This window comes from Protopterus annectens, chromosome 3.part1, assembly GCF_019279795.1.
Source record: "Protopterus annectens isolate FY-2018-M chromosome 3.part1, PAN1.0, whole genome shotgun sequence".
In the NCBI taxonomy this organism is placed as follows: domain Eukaryota; kingdom Metazoa; phylum Chordata; order Ceratodontiformes; family Protopteridae; genus Protopterus; species Protopterus annectens.
The window spans coordinates 500,403,653-500,425,484 of NC_056732.1; the positions used below are offsets into that span (position 1 = coordinate 500,403,653).

The 21,832-nt window shown below is 45.6% G+C and overlaps 1 protein-coding gene across 1 annotated transcript in view; it reads left to right on the forward strand.

The window, feature by feature from the left end:
• Positions 1-21,832, forward strand: part of PHF20L1 (PHD finger protein 20 like 1) — a 2,880,694-nt gene that overhangs the window by 576,095 nt on the left and 2,282,767 nt on the right. The gene's annotated exons all lie outside the window — the stretch shown is intronic.

Sequence of the window (21,832 nt, forward strand, 5' to 3'; positions counted from 1 at the left end):
GTATTTGGTTAAATAGATTACCCCTTACAAAGGGTATTTACATACTGATTCACAACATGAAATTTTAGAATGCATATGGTTATAGTTTTCCACAGTAACCTGGTAAAATATTGGTGCATATTTAATGTGTATGTATATCTAACTCTCTTTTTTTCTCCAAGTATAAATACGGGTGTGTGTATATTTATATATACACACCCGTATCCTGTGCTTTGTATATATACATATATATATATACAAATATTATTATTAAATTTATATATACATCCTGCTACTGTGCTTTGTTTTAGCACGTAAATTTCACAAAAACAGCACTTTTGATGGTTGTCCACCATAACAGAGTTCTGAATGCATAATACTTTAATTGTATAACAATCCAGGCTGAAACAAGACCCATTGGTGCTTACAAATGCAAGCAATGTAAACTGGTTTCTCTCACTGGCGTCATCAGTGCAAGAATCATCAGAAGTGTCTTTTTTTTTTTTTTTTTGTGTGTGTGAAGTTCATATATATAAATGTGTGCTCTCTTTCTCTCTCTCACACACATGCCCACCTCTCTCTTTTATTCACACACACACACTGCTCTCTCTTTTGCTTCCTCACACACATGCCCAACTCTTTCTTTCTCTCGCTCACTCACTCACTCACATGCTCAGCTCTCTGGCTCACTCACTTGTACGCCTAAATGGACCGAAAATATGAGGCAAAAATCTAGAAATTCTGGAAAACTCTGTATATTTGAGAGGTATGATTCCAAAGCATACCTGTCACCAGTTCTCTACCTAGTGTCTACAAAGAACAGGTTATAACCACACTCTCCATGGCCAAAAACTCAGGCTCTTTGGACTGGATAATATCTCAGGCTGCCTACTTAAATGATCTACAACAGGACCTACTTGAACCACTTGGCACTCTCTTCAACCATAGTCTAAGTACTGGCTTTGTCCCAGCAGAGTGGAAAACAACAACAGTAATCCCCTTGCACAAAGGAGGGTATATCAATTGACCGTGGGAACTATAGACCCATACGCCTAACCAGCCTTATCTGGATAGCCTTGGAAATAATCATCATGGGCCTTATCAACAAAGATATAGGTGACTTTCAAACTCTTGACCCAACCTACTTTGCTTTAAGGGTATATTGTGTTTATTAAACCTGGTAGATTTATTTGAGAAAGTCACCAAAGCCCTGGATGAAGGCAAAACAGTATATAGAGCCTATCTTGACTTAGCCAAGGCTTTTGACACAATCCCCCACTCAGGCATCATTGAGAAACTCACCCAGCTAGAATTAACTTGTATGTCACTAGATGAGTAGACAACTGTCTCACTGACAGAACTCTTAATACGACATGGATCTCTGCTGGACCCCACTACTGTTTGGAATGTATTTCTCAAAAGTCCAGGCAAAAATAGATGGCCTGTGGCTTACTATCCATTTTGGAAAAGGGGATGTCTAGTCCCTGCAAATTACAATATTAATGGTACCCCCTTTAGCTCAAACCCTGTAGTGAGAGATTTGGCGATACAGTTTCATAGCAACCTTAAGTTTTGATCACCATGTGTCCACAGTAGTATGGAAGGCCTCCTATGTTGCACATCTCATAAGTAAGAACATTGCATCCAGAGCTAAGGATGTTACAAGTCCCCTGTACTCCCTCATCAGACCACTAATAGAGTACAACACTCCCTTCTGTATATACCTCACCAGACACCTGCAGCAGCTGAAGAGACATCAGAGGTTTCTCACCAAGAAAATTCAGGGCCTTCAACACATGACTTACTGAAGGTCCTGTCACTGTACTCTAGAAATGCTGCACATCCCCAAGTCAAATGGGACAAGATTCACTTGCTCTAGGGATCTCAACCTAGCCTGCGACATTAACAGGACATGCTGGACAGACATATATGTCTCCCGGAGATTGCCACTCCTCTGGAACAAACTCCCAATTCACATAAAACAGAGCTCCTCAATGACCCTATTTTAATTGCAACTTAGACAGCTGGATGGGAGACCATAAATTGACCCCAGGGGTGGCACCTATGTTCATCTTGAATAAGGGCAGTCAGTGCTGATCATAGACTAGCGCTGCAAATATAGACCATATAACTTGGTCAGCAAGGGAACAAGGGTTTAATAACATGGCTGGGCTTATAAAGGCCTTAGGGCCAATAGCATAGTAATCTCCTATGAACCTGTAACACTCTGTCACTCACACATGCCCAACTCTTTCTCTTTTGCTCACTCACACACATGCCCATCTCTCTCTTTCACTCACTCACACACGCCTACCTCTTTTTCACTAAATCACTCACATGCCCACCTCTCCCTTTCACTCACTCACATGCCCACCTCTCCCTTTCACTCACTCACATGCCCACCTCTCCCTTTCACTCACTCACATGCCCACCTCTCCCTTTCACTCACTGACATGCCCACCTCTCCCTTTCACTCACTGACATGCCCACCTCTCCCTTTCACTCACTGACATGCCCACCTCTCCCTTTCACTCACTCACATGCCCACCTCTCCCTTTCACTCACTCACATGCCCACCTCTCCCTTTCACTCACTCACATGCCCACCTCTCCCTTTCACTCACTCACATGCCCACCTCTCCCTTTCACTCACTCACATGCCCACCTCTCCCTTTCACTCACTCACATGCCCACCTCTCCCTTTCACTCACTCACATGCCCACCTCTCCCTTTCACTCACTCACATGCCCACCTCTCCCTTTCACTCACTCACATGCCCACCTCTCCCTTTCACTCACTCACATGCCCACCTCTCCCTTTCACTCACTCACATGCCCACCTCTCCCTTTCACTCACTCACTCACTCGCACACACGCATTGGCACACAGTAAGTCTATGTATGTTCTGTGTTTCGTGGTTAGACTGCTGTATAAACAGAGTGTTTCAAAAGTTTTAGAAAATTGGACTTTTCTCAGTGTGCATTAAACATGGGCAGAAAAGTGCTTGATAGATTGTTGTGAGGTTGAAGAAACATTTGGAGGATGTCCCTAATCTAGTAGATATTCTTTTCTGGCGTACGGGTAGTGCCTTAAGTCTCTAGTTGGTTGATTTCCTTCACGGTAACTAAAGTTATTCATTGCAGTGGTCAGAGGCTTCCATAGGTTAAATTTACTGATGTGTGAAATGTGGCTTGAGATGCTAAAAGCAGTAGATAAGGGAAGAGTAGAGTAGCTAATGTATCCATTCAGTATTGCATGGAAGGCATGGACAGTATCTCTGCATAAACACCTGGTCAAATGCCCAGATCTTTGGCTTGTATGAATTAATTTCTTTAGCCACTTCTCATTTAAAAACAAATGTGCTATAACTGTCGGCCTTTGCATCAGAAGAAATTTTGATTCATGCCGATATGTTTGGAGTTCTTAGCATGGAGACTAAAGTCTTTAAAAAATGTAATATATTGTGGATATTAAAAGTATGCTTTTGACATTAACTGAAATGTGTTGTGCATACCTTAAAAGTTTTGATTACTTGTATGAAACGTAGATTATATAATCTGTCTTAACTTCATTTTTGATTAAGAAAATATATTGTTTACAGCAGTTTTATGCAAACTGTTTCCTTTCGCTAAAGCACATCACACTTCTGAAAGTTTAAGCAGTTCTGTAAAAAGAGTTTCATTTGTAAATTGTCTCTGCTTATTTTTGTTTTCAGTTATAAGCATAAAAAAAGGTTAAAATACTTGTGTATTTTTTCTCTGCACAATCATCAAGTCTTCTCATCTTAGAGAGAGATGAGCCCTGGGGATAGTCAGTGTCATTTTGCAGCGTTGGAAGATTTTTTTTTTTTTTTTTGGCAGTTGTTTTTTAATTTTACTTGTGGTGGTTGTAAAAGGGAGCATTTCCATTAAATTCTAATAAATTAGCTACAGTGATGAGAAGTTTCTGCAGTTATTGTCTAGACCTGGAAGTTAGATGTACTGTGCCACCTTGTGTTTTCCCCTCCCACAGGATTGGCCCAGAGCTGTCCTTCCAGCATTCAGTGGACCCAAACATCCCTTTCATCAGTGGGGCAATAGCCATCCATACCATTTGTACCCCATTGCAGGCGAGAGTCTGATGTTAAAGAATGAGCTAGTCTGCACATCCCGCCGACTGTCCTATCCAGCATCACCTTGGTAGAAATTTAAGCTGTGCTATTGCAGAACTGGGAGATGCATGTGCACCCCTTGATGCGCACAACCTCCTGATGCATTGGGCTCTTGCTTTTGCGCAGTGTACCTGGTTTCCTGTAAGTATCATCAGTGCAGCAAGCGAGCTGTCTTTTCTCCTGCAAGGGTGGGTTGAGTCGATAGCAGCTGCTCATTGCCATCCTCCCCTGCCAGTCTCTCTAGTGCTTGGGCAGTTAGTTGAACATGAGAAGTCTGGGGCATAGTCAAGGCTTTATTCCTCAACACTACAGGGCTAGGTTCCTTGTGCTCTTTAAGCCTCCTGATGTGTCCTGGTGTTTAGAATGGTGATATCTGTGCCAAAACCGAAGTAATGTTTCTGCATTATTGGAGTTTTATGATATTTGCATTAATTGGCCTGTTGGTTGGAACTACAAAGATATGTACTTCTTAATAAAATATGGCTGAACGTTAACAAATCCCTGGAATTCTCTTGCTAAGAGGAAGTATAATTTTGAAGTTTTGGTTTCAGGCCTTTAATTTGTTTCTCTCTGCAAGTAGATTAGATTAAAAGTTTCAGATTCTATGTGCCATATTCCTGCTTTGTGATGGGGAGAAGCCATGAATATATTTCACTCTTGTTTCTGTTGATGGAGAGAGAGATGTTCCATTGTAATGCATAAACATAATTTTAAGTATTTGTAGTGTTTAGGTGTGATAGCATGATCATTAGGTTGGCAAATTTTTATAAATCTTGATTGAAATGGAGATATAATCTCTTTTTTTTTTATTTGGTTAGCTGATGCAATTGCATACATTTTAGTGTCCATATTAATGTTGTAAGTACAGCTGATGTGTAATTTGCAGTGCCTGTTCTATATGCATAAGGTTTTGGGATGATTTCTGTTTTATTGTTATCATAAAACTGTAATAGAGTTTTACCAACAATCATGATTATTACTTTTCCTTTTTCTAAAATTTAGGGTTTAGAGTCCGTTTCCATTTATTATTCCCGTTTTTATTAATATTGTAAAATGTAGGTGTAACTATATTTTTGAATGACTCAAAACATAACATGGATGTATTAATGTATTCCCCTTCAACCCCCACCCTTTGCGTACCCCCAGCTTACCATTTGCTGCTAGGCTTTACAATTTAAGGCCCCCTTTTTACTATCCTTTGGGGATGCGACTGCACCAGTGGCTGGTGGAGCAGGGGGAAATGAAGTGGAGCAGCTTCCTGCATCACATACACTGACCTTGCACTTCAGATAGCATTTTTGGTATGCTCCAACTGGGTGGAGTTAGTGGAATCACATGCTTCACCCCACACTTGATGTCCGCTTGCTCTGGATTCCCCAGATGACATAATTTACCATCAGTCTGTCCCACAATTACAGCACCTTTCCGTACAGGTTGTGTTCTTATCATGAACAAAAACTCCTCTTTCAGAGTGGATTAGCCAGCAAAACTGCTCCCTAGCTTCTCCACATCCTAAAACATGACAAAGTCTGAGAGTTGATGTATCTTTTATTTTTAATAACTTGTTTGATTAAAACGTCTACCCTTGACCATAGTTTGTGATTTGTGGAGTGAGAAATGTTTATGTTGAAAGCCAAGTTTAATTGGGTCACATAAGTATTCAGTTTGGAGAGCCACAATAAGTAAAGATACATTAATGTTCTGATAGCCAGACCAAGAAAATCCAAATATCTGAATCTGTGACAGAATTTAAGATGTTCTTCGTGTTTCACTGTTGCGGTTATCACTTCTGGGTTATCCCTGCTATCTAACCCTCAGCCTGCTCAAATACCAGAGTAAAGATTTTCCCTCCTGCGTCAGCTGTCTTGGTGCAAACACTGACGTCAGGTCGTCAGGGCTATAAAGGAGCCAGCCAGCATCATTACATCAGTCTTGTTGTGGAGCCTGAAGCAGAAGCAGTTTCGCGATTGCATCGGTCGTCCATTGCCAGGGTGAGGGAGAAACCATCCAAAGCTAAGTAGCTTGTTGGGGAACCTTTTCTTGCCTTTATCCTATATTAGAGAAAGTCAATAACTGTCTCAGTTGTGGAAAACAGATCCCACACCGAGATTTTCATTCCCACTGTCACCTGCCTAGGCCCAGACCATGACATTTCTGGATGTCGGTTCTGTGCCCTGTTTAGTACTAGAACTATTAGACGTACAGCTTAAATTGTAGCTAGACATTTCGACTTTTCTTTGTTTAATCGCTGTATGGTGTCGGTCGGTCAGGCTGTAGATTTACCTAGGAAGAAGAAAGATGAAGAAAAGGTTAGGCTGCAGAAATCTAGGTCTGCGGATGACTCTGGTCCGAAATCACTCGGCCTGCCTCTAACTTCAGTTGGTGAACTCGATGAGGTGCCTTCGCAGCCCCTAACGCCAGCCGAGGAACCATTGCAGGCCTCTACAGAGACCCATCTGGAGTCTGGTACGCCGCCGGGCCCATCTTCTCCTGCCAGGACATTGGCCTTTAGTCATACGGTTGGGTCTGAGACCTCTCTGTTGGCACGGTCTTCCGCGGACACAGAAGAGACGACTGATGTCAGACAGAGACTGACGACCACCCTGCCGGTTAAGCTGATCTTGTGTAAGGCCTCTGAATCATCTAGGCCCAAAACCAAGACTACCCCTAAAAAGACCCCATCACAGGCACCCAGTCTCTGACTAGCATCTTCCCAGCCTACCACGCAGTCACAGGAGCTGCTTGGAATGGCAGAGGATTTGATCATTTTAATTAGAGGTAGCCAAACAATCCAAGGCACCTCAGCTAAAAGGAAGAGGGACACTTCACCTGAGGTTCTTTCTGACCAAGACTCAGAAGAATCAGGACTAGAAGACTCTGACAATGAAGAACAGACTTTTGCAGCTTTTGAAAATTGTTGATGAAGACTCTATTTATGTTGCCGCCCCTCCTGGAATCCTTTCTTTCAGGGAAACCTTAAATTCCCTCGGAGAACACTTCCACTGGGAGGCTCAGGATTACCCTCAATCAAAGAAAAGCCTGAGAGAGTTCCTTTACTTGCATAAGCCCCTGTACATTACTCCTGTACTGGATGTGGTGGGAGATATTTTTCTGGAGTCATCACCTGACTCTCTCCCACCTACCCCCAGAAATGTAGACAGATATGGGGTACAAAGACACCCACTAATATATTTTCAAAAACCCAACAGCTGACCCAGCGGTCATTTCTCAGGTTCCTAAGGGGGCTAGGGCTAGTTCCTCAAAAAATCCGATCCCAGCTGACAAAGCAGAGCCTAGGACAGATTAGGCAAAAAAAGCCAACACTTTGGCTACCCTAGCCATTAGGGCCCTGAATTGCAAATTCCATATGTTGAAATACCAGTAAAATGTTCTAGAATTACTAAAACAAAACTTTCAACTCTACCAGACAGTAGCACTGCTGTGGAACTGACGGATCTTATAAAGTCCAGCTCCCGGGTAGCCAAACATTCCCTGCATTGTGGTTTTGATGCCTTGGAGGCTTCCAGCAGGGCTTCAGTCACTGGCTCTGTAATACGAAGGCATGCCTGGTTAAGAGAGCAGCCTTTACCTGACCAGGTTAAGTCCAAATTGCTAGATACCCCTCTGGATAAGGACCAACTATTTGGCACCAAAGCTGAGGGTGGTTATCAAGAAAATGGAAGACTAGGCCAAGTCAGTGCAGACTGTGAAGGATTTCCTGCAGGCACAGCCCCCTAGGTTTAGCAGGAATTGCCCCACAAAACATTGATCCTTATATTATAGCTAAGCCCATCCAGAGAAAACCACGCAGGGACAGACCTGCCAGGCACAAGCACAGCACAGATCCAGACAGTGGACCACTGCAATGCCTAGGCAGGGGAGTTATAAGCCACCTCCCTTCTCCAAGGAGACTCAGTGACTCTGCTTCCCCTCTGCCCCACCAACCCCCAGAGAGACTAGGAGGAAAACGTTTCCCCTCTTCGAGAATTGGCAGGCTATCACCTCGGATCTATGGGTCCTAAAAATTATTACCAGTGGGTACAGATTTTCTTTCAAAGAAAGCCCCAGACATTCAGGCTTCCCAGATGTTCCAGCAAGCCAGAGGGTAGAAGCCATCTGTCAAATACAAAAGCTTTACGCCCAAGGGGCTGTGGAACCTGTACCAAAAGAACAGGCTGGAAAAGGGTTTTATTGAAGACTGTTCCTGGTACCCAGAAAGGAGGGCACCTAGTGCCCTATTTTAGACCTATCCACTCTGAATCTGCCCCTCATGTTACCCAAATTCAAAATGCAAACCTTACACAAACTCTTACCCATGTTGATGCCACAATCTTATCTAGTCACCCTAGAACGGAAGGATGCCTAGCTAGTCACCCTAGAACGGAAGGATGCCTAGCTAGTCACCCTAGAACGGAAGGATGCCTAGCTAGTCACCCTAGAACGGAAGGATGCCTAGCTAGTCACCCTAGAACGGAAGGATGCCTAGCTAGTCACCCTAGAACGGAAGGATGCCTAGCTAGTCACCCTAGAACCGAAGGATGCCTAGCTAGTCACCCTAGAACCGAAGGATGCCTAGCTAGTCACCCTAGAACCGAAGGATGCCTACCTCCACATTCCCATAAGGAAGTCCTGCAGGAGTTTCCTGCACTTCAGGGCAGACTCGCAACACTTTCAGTTCTCTGCTCAGCCCTTTGGCTTATCCACTGCTCCCAGAGTCTCTACCAAATGCTTGCCACCTGACATTGCCTTTTGCAGACAGAGGGGAATTCAGATTTACCCCTTCCTGAATGATTGCTTCATTCAGGCAGACACCAGGGAAGGGCTCCTGCAGGGCCTCACTTGTGTTCAAACCCTCCTAACCTTCCTGGGCTTCACTGTCAACCAAGAGAAGTCCCAATTCCTACCCACAAGAAAGTTAGCCTTCCTGTGAGCCCATCTAGACACAACTACTCAAGCAGCCCCTCTTCCTCAGGAAAAGCAGAGGTTTCTCCATTCATACTTCACACAGCTAGCACACAGGACCCACCTCACAGCAAGGAAATTCCTGCAGGCGCTGGGGTACATGGCCTCCTGAATTCTACTGGTACCCCAAGCCAGACTGTACATGAGAAAACTACAATGGTACCAGCACTAGTCCCTGGAACACCTGCTACCCCTGATTCCTTGCCTAACGAAGGAGCTCTTAGGGTGAGCGCAGGCATGTTCCCTAAACTAGGGCCTACACTTCATCACCCCATAGGGCCAGACCATCACTACAGACGTCTCAGACCTAGCCTGGAGGGGCACACCAGGGGAGCATGTGCATTCAGGGCATTTGGGAACAAGAGGTGCAGGGCCTCAATATCCATCTAAAAGCGATGCTGGCGGTGCACCGGGCAATTCTAGCCTTCAATGAGCACCTCCCACCAGGAGTGCTCCTAATCAGGACAGACAGCACAACAGTAATGTGGTACATCAACAAGCAGGGGGGAACTCGATCTTACCCCTTAGCTATGCAAATCTGGCAGCCAGCCTCAAATTTAGGACTGCACCTGATATCTCAGTATATCGAGTGGCAACTGCACAGGGGAACCTTCCTCAACATCACATAAATCTGTGAACACGGCTATTAATAGGACGTGCTGGAGGGATAGATTCATCACCCAAAGACTCCCTATGCTGTGGAATAAAATCCCGGTATATGTGAGGCAGAGCACCTCGCTGGCCTTGTTCAAGAGAAATCTTGACCAATGGATGGGAGATCGCAGATATACCCCAGGGATTACCTCAGTGTCACTGCTCAACAGAGGCACAGCAAAATAATGGGTATAGTTCCCCATACTAAAGGGGTGGCGTAAGCCACAAAACTATGGGCTAGGCATGTAAATGCCCTCGGGCAGATAGCCTAGTATGAACCTATGAACCTATGAACCTATGAGAGCCCGGACATAGACCTGTTTACAACCCCAGACAACCACCAGCTAAACAAGCTCTGCTCCAGAGAGTTCCATCCAGAAGCATGGAGAGTGGATGCCCTTTCCTTCCACTGGGGAAACCTCTTTGTGTATGCATTCCCCCCTTGCCCTTGATCCCCAGGGTACTCCTCAAGATCAGGGAGGAAGGACCAAAGGTTATTCTCATTGCTTCAGACTGGCCCAGACAGCAGTAGTACCCCTTGCTGCTCAGCCTGGCCAAGCAGGCTCCCATGAATCTGCCCCTCTCAGAAACCCCTTTAACTCAGGAGAAAGGGACAGTACTACACCTAAACCTCCCCACCCTCAAACTGTCCGCTTGGCTGATTCCCCAAAGGCAGATGACACTACAGCCTTCAGCAACCAGGATGTCCTTCAAGAATGCAAATGCAGTCATAACATGTGGGTTGTCCTGCCACAGGCAGCCCTCGGTCGGCCGGATTCCAAAGTCTGGGTCCGACGTCGGCTGATGTCGCATTTCTCTCCGACGTCAGAGCGGCTGGAGTATATAAGCATCAGCCGACGCCATTTTCTCCAGTCTTTCTTGCCGCGCGGTGCCCGAAGCAGAAGCAGTTCGCAAGTGCCGGTCGGTCAGCTCCTGTATTCTCGATACGAAGTCATCAAAAGCTACGTACCCGTTGGGGACCTTTTCTTGCCTCAGCCGATGTCAGAAATTACTGAAAAAGTTAACAATTGTCTTTTTTGTGGTAAACAAATACCTCATAAGGATTTCCACTCTTACTGCCTCCCTTGCCTGGGCCCAGACCACGACGTCTCGGCCTGTGTAGCCTGTGCTCGCTTCAACAAGCGCACTCTCAGGCGCCGGGCGGAGTTCGCTGAAGATTTTTTCAGCGATAAATTTGCTTACACCATGCCGTCGGATCTTCCGACATCGCAAACTCCCAAAAAGCGAAAAGACCGGGACCGACATCCTTAGCCTGCATCTACCACCGACTCCATGCCAAAACCTAGCGCGAGTGCTCCGGTTCCCTCTGAGACTGTCTCTCCACCGCTCCGAACCGAAGAAACCGCATTACCGACGACTCCGATCCCAGACATTACTCCGACGCCAGTTATAGATTTTCCTCCAGATACCGAAACCGAGGAAATGCCCGAGACCATTGCTGTAGACAAGGTCACTCCTGCATGTGGAGCTGCCAGGCCTCCTATGGCCATGTCTATTAAGGCCTACACTAGGGCTAAGGCAGCCAGCAAAACAAAGCATATTACTTCTAAATCTTTACCTCAGCCGACTCCGGAGACACAAATTATGTCCATGGCTGCTGATTTAATTTCCATGATTAGAGGTTCACAGACCCACCCTGAGAGAGCATCCCAGCCTCCTCCTGATAAAAGGCCCCGGGTTGAACCCTGTGACCCTACTCCTTCAGATGAAGACTCTGAGGGCTCTGTCCACTCTGATAGCCAGGAAGAGCTCTTCCAGACTTATGAGGACTCTGATGCAGAAGACTCCATACCTTCGGCCTCCCCTCCTGAGGATATTTCTTTTGGGGAAGTTCTGCACACCATGAGGGAACATTTCAAGTGGCAGGGCCAGGAATATTCTGATTCCAGGAAACGCCTTAGGACTTTCCTTAAGAAGCCTCAGCACAGGCCCCTAGCTATTCCTCCTGTACTTGATGTTCTGGATGATTTGTATTCTGATTCTAGTGCTACCCCAGATACTCTCCCTCCTGCTCCAGCCAAGCCAGACAGGTATTACAGGGTTCCAGAAACTCATTCCCATTTATTCAGGGCCCATACTGTTGATTTGGAAACTATTTCACAGGGGCCTAAAGGAGTTTCAGCCTCCACCTCAAAGAATCCTTTGCCCTCCAACAGGGAAGCAAGGTCATTAGAGAGATGGGGTAAAAAGGTTTACACATCCACTACCTTATCTATGAGAGCTTTAAATTGCCTTTTTCACATGTTCCAATATCAGGATTATCTCTTAGAAGATTTATAAAAAACATTAGCTTCTCCTGATCCTTTAGACAGGAAGACTTTGCAGGAAGCTGTACATAACACTCAGCAAGTAAGCAATCACTTCCTGCAGTGTGGATATGATGCACTGGAAGCTTCATGTAGGGCAGCTATGACAGGGGCAGTGATGCGTAGACATGCTTGGTTAAAAAATCAACCTCTACCAGATCATGTAAAAGCAAAACTTCTGGATGCACCTTTGGAGAAGAACAAGCTTTTTGGTGCCAATGCTAAGGATGTGTTAAAGACCATCGAAGAAAAAGCAAAATCAGTTCAAACTGTAAAGGATTTCCTCCAGGTTCAACCCCCCAGATTCAGTAGGAATTGGCCTTCAAAAAACTGGTCCTTTCCTAATCCAGAAAAGTTTCAAAGGGGTAAGAACAGATGTGGCCGAGGAAGAGGCCCTTACAGGGGACGTCAATGGCAGCCAGGAAACCAAAGAAGTGACGCAGGGGTTTCTCCTGCCCAACAACCACAATCTCAATGACTTTCCTCTACTACCGCCTACCAGGGAACAACTAGAAGCTCCCTTGGGCGGGAAATTGTCTCTGTTTGCAGAAAACTGGCACAGACTTGACAAAGAACAAATGGATTTTGGACATTATAGACCGAGGGTACAGGTTTCATTTTCATACCTTACCAAGAAAACAAGGCATGACAAATCTGCCACAACATCAAAGGGCAGAGGCTATCAAGCAAATCACTCTGCTAACTCGAATGAAAGCAATAGAAAGAGTTCCACAACAAGAACAAGAACAGGGGTTTTACTCAAGACTGTTCCTTGTTCCAAGAAAAGAAACTCCATGGAGACCAATACTGGACTTGTCCGCATTAAACACCTTTCTCATAGTACCAAAGTTCAAAATGCTGACTCTACAGCAACTCCTTCCCATGCTGGGCAAAGAGTCGTGGCTGATTACTCTGGACCTCAAGGAGGCATACCTGCATGTCCCTATCAGACACAGCTGCAGAAGATACCTCAGATTTCTTGCAGGGCCAGAGCATTATCAATTCTCACCATTGCCATTTGGCTTATCTACTGCGCCCAGAGTGTTTACAAAATGCCTGGCTTCAGTAATTGCTCATTGCAGGCTCCAGGGTATACAAATTTACCCGTACCTGGACGACTGCCTCATACAAGCGGACGACAAATTGATGTTGACAAAAAATCTGGAATATGTCATACGATTACTTCAAGCTCTGGGATACACAGTCAGCTTCCAAAAGTCCAGACTGCAGCCATCCCAGCAAATAATCTTCTTAGGAGCCAAACTAGACACAGCCTCTCAGATGGCTTACCTGACAGAAGACAAGCAAAAGAAGTTAACTCAATACTTCAAAGGTTTAGCAAAACTCACCCAGATGACTGCAAGGAGATTCCTACAGGCCCTGGGTTACATGGCATCCTGCATTCTACTGGTTCCATTAGCAAAATTACACATGAGAAAGCTTCAATGGTACCTAAAAAGCGTTTGGTCTCAGCACAGCAACAACTTGGAGACAATAATACCACTCATTCCATGCTTACAAAAGGAATTCCTATGGTGGGCTTCGGTGAGCCAGGAAAACACAGGTATGTCATTCAAAAAACCACAGATAACACAGACCATGACTACAGACGCCTCAGACCTCATATGGGGGGCGCACATGGAAGGCAGGTGTATACAAGGACAATGGTCTCCAAAGGAAACACATCTGCATATAAACCAAAAGGAAATGCTGGCAGTAATGCATGCTATCAAGGCTTTTTCAAAACCAACTCCAGCAAGGTCACTTAATGATACGGACAGACAACACCACTGTGATGTGGTACATAAACAAGCAGGGGGGCACCCACTCTTACCCCCTTTGCAGACTGACAATGCAGCTTTGGGAGAAATCACTGAGTCTAAACATCCAGTTACAATCACAGTTTGTTCCAGGAAAAGACAATGTGTTGGCGGACAGCCTAAGCAGGAATTTCACAGATCCACACGAGTGGAGGTTACATCCGAAGGCTTTCAGACAACTCACTTCGACATGGGGCAAGCCAGAAGTGGACCTATTTGCCTCTCACCTCAATCATCTCCTACCAAAATTTTGCATAAGGACATACCATCCAAAGGCTTGAAAAATAGATGCTCTTTCATTCAACTGGAACTCCCTAGCAATCTATGCATTCCCACCTCTGCCACTGATGACTGCAGTATTACTAAAGATCAAAGCAGAGAAGCCCAAGGGAATCATAATAGCTCCGGATTGGCCAAGACAACACTGGTACCCACTACTACGGAGCATATGTCACACCAGGAGGTGGGCCCTCCCTCAGTGGCCTCTACTTTTGACTCAACACAATTTCGAAACGCTGCATCCAAACCTTCAGACACTGCAGCTAACAGCCTGGGAGATCCCATAAATAACTTCAACTTATCTCTCTCCAAGGAAGTTCAGCGGATACTAACAGAGGCTCGAAGACCGTCCACCAGAAAGGTCTACCTAGCAAAGTGGAAAAGATTCTGCAATTGGAATACCAGCAAAGGGCATGATGCATCATTACTGAACATCCCACTTATCTTGGAATATTTGGCAGATATGTTAGAGTGGCCTCTCATATTCTTCAATAAAGATACATGCAACTGCTATTTCAGCTAAATAAAACACTGATCCTCCTGTTTTTTCTCACCCCTTACTAAGACAATTCCTCAGGGGAATCAAGAACATTAAGCCACCAAGAAGGCCCCAGTGCCAGCCTGGGACCTCAATTTTGTCTTAGAAAAACTGACTCTACCTCCTTTTGAGCCAGCAGCTTCAGTTGACTTGCAATTTCTCTCATGGAAAACAACCTTCCTGTTGGCAATTACCTCAACAAGAAGGGTTTCGGAACTACAGGCCCTAATGGCAATACCACTCTTTATTATTTTCCACAGAGACAGGGTTTCATTAAGGACCAATAAAATCAAGACCTTTTCCACCAAAGGCAGGCGCCCGGTCTGGTGGACTCCAGCCATAAACAAACTCTACAACAAGAGGAGAAAGCTACTACATGACAGAGCAAAATCCCTAAATGGGAAGGCATCTCTGATCAATACTAGCAAAAAACTACGATCACTCATAAAATCATCCAAGGCCAACTTTGAGAGAAAAATCGCTAATGATACAAAAGACAATCATAAAGCCTTCTTTAGCTATGTTAGAAACCTGGGTGGAAACTCCCAGATATGCTCAGAATAATGATAAAAAAAATCACTGAACCCACAGACATTGCCAACATACTGGCAGACAGGTTCAGTGCAAATTTCTCCCCTCCCTCCCCCCCAAAAGGAGAAATATCTATCCCACCAGAGTCTAGCCTCCCAAACATCTCAGATGCCCAAGTGAGAGCTGCTCTCTCTAAAGCAAAAAACACAGCATCATTGGGACCGGACGGTGTCCCCGGCTGTGTGCTACACGAACTCAATGAGGAACTAAACCCACACATAAGGCTGCTGTTTAATCTTAGCCTTACTACAGGATACGTACCCAAAGAATGGCGTACGGCAACTGTGGTCCCACTCCACAAAGGCGGTGCTTCTACGGACCCTGGAAATTACCGCCCCATAAGCTTGACGAGCCTTGTCTGCAAAGCTATGGAGAGGATCATAATGGAACTCCTAAATAAAGACATTGGGGACCTACAGACACTGGATCCTACCCAATTTGGCTTTGTCAAGGGCAGATCCTGCCTCTTGAACTTGGTCGACTTTTTCGAAACAGTCACTAAGGCCATTGATGAGGGTAAGGCAGTTCACACAGCCTACCTTGACCTAGCAAAAGCATTCGACACAATACCCCACTCGGGCATCATAGAAAAGCTCACCAGCTTAGATGTAAACCCATATGTCACAAGATGGGTTGCAAACTGGCTCAAGGACAGAACAAAAACAAAAAATAGACCAGCAAGGGCAGATCCAGATGTAAAGTATATATTCCAATCCTTTATTGACAGACCGGTTTCGGCATTGACTGCCTTCTTCAGTGTAGGACAAAGGACAGAACACACAGGGTTAGAGTTGCTGGTGCCATGTCAGACTCTAAGCCGGTCACGAGCGGTGTCCCACAGGGCTCAGTCCTGGGCCCCCTCTTGTTCGGCATTTATTTTTCTGAAGTGCAGGCAAACATAGGGGGATTGTGGCTGACAAAATTTGCAGATGACTGCAAACTGGGCACCATAATTGACACTCCATCAGACACAGACATCCTCCAGAAAGATCTCATAGAAATGGATAACTGGTGCCAGAGCCATGGCCTTAAGCTAAATGCCAAAAAATGTATAGTCATACCCTTTGGGAAAAACAAGGTAACCCCTAATTACCACATAGGTGGTAATCCATTAAACACGGAAGAAGTTATCAGGGACCTGGGGACCCAAGTTGACAGTAACCTCTCTTTTGACACTCACATTGCCAAAGTGGTTAGGAAGACCTTCTACATTGCCCACCTGATCATGAAGGGATTCACATCCAGATCAGGAGAGGTCATTGTACCCCTGTACTCTTCACTTATCAGACCAATGATTGAGTACAACGCCCCATTCGGAATGTACCTTACCCGACACCTGCAGCAGTTGGAAAGACCCCAAAAGTTCCTCACCAAAAGGATAAAGGGGCTCAAACATGTGTCATACGATGCCCGACTGAAGAAACTCAAGCTCTATTCAGTCGCATACCGTCTGCTCAGAGGTGATCTGTGCCTGACATACAAGGCCATGTCCAACACGGAATTAATGGACATGCTCCACCTCAAAAATCCAAATCCACCAGAGCCACGAGAGCAAGAGACTTAAACCTCAACACGGATATAAATAGGACGTGCTGGAGGGACAGATTCATCACCCAGAGACTCCCTACACTATGGAACAGAATCCCAGTCCATGTGAGGCAGAGCCCCTCACTGACTCTGTTCAAGAGAAATCTTGACGAGTGGATGGGAGATCGTAGGTTTACCCCGGGAATCATCTCTGTGTCACTGCTGGACAGAGGCACAGCAAACTAATGGGTATAGTATTCTCATCCTAAGGGGTGGTGAAAGCCACACACACTCTGGCTAGGCTTATAAATGCCCTAGGGCAGATAGCCTTGTATGAACCTATGAACCTGTGAACCTATGAACCAACCCTACCTTTATGCCAAAGTTGGTATCTAGGGTTTCTCTAAATCAAGCCATTCATCTGCCTGCTTTCTTCCCCAACCCTGAGAATAAGGGGGAAAGGCTTTTGCATACCTTGGACATTCATAGACAACTTCGCTACTATATTCCAGATCCAGAGCAGGACAACCCATTTGTTATGACCGACCTGCACTTGCGAACAGCTTCTGCTTCGGGCGCCACGCGGCAAGAAAGACTGAGGAAAATGGCGTCGGCTGATGCCTTTATACCAAAAAACCAGCAGAGATGACGTCGGGTGAAGTGCAACATCAGCCGAAGCCGGACCCAGACTTTGGAATCCGGCCGACCGAAGGGCTGCCTGACGACAGGACAACCCATTTGTTATGACTGCAGATGCATCCATGAAGGACATCATGTGGGTTGTCCTGCCTCAGGCAGCCCTCGGTCGGCCAGATTCCAAAGTCTGGGTCCGACGTCGGCTGATGTCGCATTTCTCTCAGACGTCAGAACGGCTGGAGTATATAAGCATCAGCCGACGCCATTTTCTTCAGTGTTTTTTGCCCCAGATGCCAGGTGCCCGCCAAGGAAGGCTGTAACCAAATTGGAAGACAAAAACAGGATTCCAAACAATTACATGAGCAACAAAACAAATACACCATAACAGATATCCCCAGCTAAGAGTGGGGGGGATAGAAGTGGACCCTAACCATAGAGGGGTATGGAGGGAGGGAAAACCCAACTGCAGTTGCATGTCTATCGGACATCTACATTTATGGTAGGCACTATGTCCTTCAAGAATGCAACTGCAGTCATAACATGTGGGTAGAATACCATAGCTTAGCTGGGGGAGGAGGTATGCTCTAGGAAAGAGATGGTGTGGCAATCAAACCCTGCAGGACTGCTTCATCTCTGCTGGTTTTTTGGTATAAAGGCATCAGCCGACGCCATTTTCCTCAGTCTTTCTTGCCGCGTGGCGCCCGAAGCAGAAGCTGTTCGCAAGTGCAGGTCGGTCAGATCCAGAGATTACTACTACCGAATACTACTTCGAAGACTTCTAAAAAGCTAAGTACCCCGTTGGGGACTCTTTCTTGCCTCAGCCGATGTCAGAAAAAGTCAATAACTGTTTAACTTGTGGGAAACAAATACCTCATAAAGATTTCCACTCTTACTGTCTGCCTTGCTTAGGCCCAGACCACGACGTAGCAGCCTGTTCGGCCTGTGCTTCCTTCAACCGACGAACGCTTAGGTGTCGGTCGGAGTTTGCTGAACAGTTTTTCGGCTCAGATTTTGCGTACATTATGCCGTCCGATCCTCCGACTTCCCAAATTGTTAAAAAACGCAAAGAAAAAGACCGACACTCGCGGTCCGCGGTTTCGGCCGAAACCGCGAGTGTCTCGGTTTCGGCCGAAACCGAGAAAACCGGTCAATCTTCAGCCGAATCCATGACTACTACTGAGGCTCCTGCTACCTTAGTTGAATCGGCCTCAGAAATTTTGCCTACAACTGTGGTTCCTAGTGATTTATCAGACACCATCCCTTTGGATGTCTCTACCCCAGCACGTGGTGCTGCTAGGCCTCCTGCAGCCATGTCTATTAAGGCCTTTGCCAGGGCTAAAGCAGCCAAATCTGTTAAATCAGTGCCTGTTAAGCCCCCCTCACACAGGCCCACTTCAAGTTCACAAATGCTTACTCTGGCAGAAGATTTAATATCCTTAATTAGGGATCCCAATCTCACCCAGACAGGGCCTCTCAGCCCCAGAAAAGAGACCTAGAGCAGAGCCCCGAGCCAGTGTCCTCTGATGATTCTGCGGATGACTCAGACATTACAGACCAGCCAGAGGCTCCTTTTTCTACTTATGAAGATTCCGATGCTGAAAAATCCATTCCAGCTGCCTCTCCACCAGAGGAATTTTCCTTTGGGGAAACCTTACATGCCATGAGAGAACAATTCCAATGGCAGGGACAAGATTTCTCAGATTCAAAAAAAAGGCTTAGGACCTTTCTGCACTTACCACAACATAGGCCCTTAGCTATACCTCCTGTACTGCCTGTTGTGGATGATGCATTTAATGATGTTTGCACTGCTCCTGATTCTTTACCTCCAGCCCCTGCCAAACCAGATAGATTTTACAGGGTGCCAGACACTCATCACCACCTATACAAGGCCCCACTTGCAGATCCCGAAACTATATCCCAGGGGCTTAAGGCAGTAGCCTCGACCACAGCAAAAAAACCTATTCCTTCTGAAAGGGAATCCAGGTCCTTAGAGAGATGGGGGGAAAAAGTTTACACCTCTGCTACTCTCTCAGATAGAGCTTTAAACTGTCAGTTTCATATGATCCAATACCAAGAGTTTATGCTTGATCAGTTAACTAAAAAACTGTCCTCTGATGAATCCTTAGATAAGAAATATGTATTAGAAATGGTGAATAATATCCAACAGGTTAGTAACCATTCCTTAAAATGTGGCTATGATGCACTGGAGGCTTCATTTAGATCAGCCATGACTGGCACAGTGATAAGAAGGCATGCATGGTTGAAAGAACAGGTCTTACGGATCATGTTAAAGCAAAGCTGTTAGATGCTCCTATGGATAAGGCCAGTCTATTTGGTACACCTGCCCAGCAAGTAATGAAGAAAATGGAAGAAAAGGCAAAATCTGTACAAACAGTTAAAGATTTCTTACAGGTTCAGCCCCAAGGTTTAGCAGGAACTGGCCTGCCAAAATTGGTCCTTTCCAGACTCCACAAAATCCCAAAGGGGCAGGAATAGGCGCTCTAGAGGCAGAAATCAATCCAGAGGAGGTGCCTACAGAGGACGACAGTGGCAAGGCAATAACCGAGGCACAGACACAACCACTGCCACTGCAACAGTACAATCACAGTGACTTGGCTCTGACACCGCCTACCAGGGAGCAAATAGCAGCACCTTTAGGCGGAAAGTTAGCCTTATTTTCGTAAAATTGGCACTATATCACAAAAGACAAGTGGATTTTGCAAACCATAGACCAAGGATACCGGTTCCACTTCCACACCTTACCAGTAAAAAGAGGAATGCCAAACCTACCTCCAAATCAAAAAATAGAAGCTCTACAGCAGATAGCGAAATTAACAAAGATGAGAGCTGTGGAAAGAGTGCCAATAACAGAACAGGGCAAAGGATTCTACTCCAGACTCTTCCTAGTACCAAGAAAAGAGAAAAGTTGGAGACCTATTCTCGACCTGTCCGTCTTAAACACATACATCATTGTCCCAAAATTCAAAATGCTGACCCTACAGCAACTACTTCCCATGCTGGGCAAGGAGTGTTGGCTGGTTACTCTAGATCTCAAGGAGGCATACCTGCACGTCCCCATTCGACCAATTTGCAGAAGATACCTCAGATTTCTTGCAGGATCAGAGCATTATCAATTCTCAGCATTGCCCTTTGGCTTATCTACTGCGCCCAGAGTATTCACAAAATGCCTGGCATCAGTAATCGCTCACTGCAGACTACAGGGAATCCAAATTTATCCATACCTGGACGACTGCCTGTTACAAGCGGACAACAAAAGCAAGCTGACAACAGATTTACAAAGGGTCATTTACTTGCTACAAGCCCTGGGATACACAGTCAATTTTCAAAAGTCAAGGCTGATACCATCCCAAACAAGAACATTCTTGGGCGCGGAATTGGACACAGTAAAACAAATGGCATTCCTAACTGCAGAAAAAAAAAGAACTCCCTCTTTACTTCTTGGCATTAACAAAGCAGAACAAACTAACAGCAAGAAAAGTTCTGCAGGCCTTGGGCTTCATGGCATCATGCATAATCTTGGTCCCACATGCCAGACTGCATATGAGAAAGCTACAGTGGTACCTAAAGAATTTATGGTCTCAGCACAGGCACAGCTTAGAAACAGAAATCCCACTAATCCTATGCCTAAAACAGGAGTTCCTATGGTGGGCTCAAGCATGCCAGTCAAACCCAGGCTTACCCTTCCACAACTTTCGAGCAAGCCAAACCATCACAACGGACGCCTCAGACCTAGGATGGGGGGCGCACATGCTGGACAAATGCATACAAGGATTGTGGACTCAAGACCAGTTGCACCTGCACATAAACCAAAAAGAAATGCTGGCAGTAAAACTGGCAATCCAAAAATTCAGACCATTCCTCAAAGAAGGCCATTTGATGATAAGGACAGACAACACCACAGTCATGTGGTACATCAACAAACAGGGAGGCACTCATTCATACCCCCTATGCAGAATGCCTTTGGACCTTTGGAATCTGCCTATCAGCTACAACATCCAGTTACAGGCAATATTTGTGCCGGGAAAAGAGAACACCCTAGCAGACATGTTAAGCAGAACCACCTCGGATGCTCACGAATGGATGCTACACCCGGACATCTTCAAGGCCATCACAAAGAAATGGGGAATGCCACAAATAGATCTATTCGCATCCCCACTCAATCACCAGCTCAAAAAATTCTGCACAAGGACATTCCACCCACTTGCATGGAAGGTGGACTCTCTATCCTTCAGCTGGAAAGGCCTGACAGCATATGCATTTCCACCTCTCCCCTTGATGCACAAGGTACTACTGAAAATCAAAGAGGAACGTCCAAGGATAATCCTGATAGCTCCGAATTGGCCAAGACAA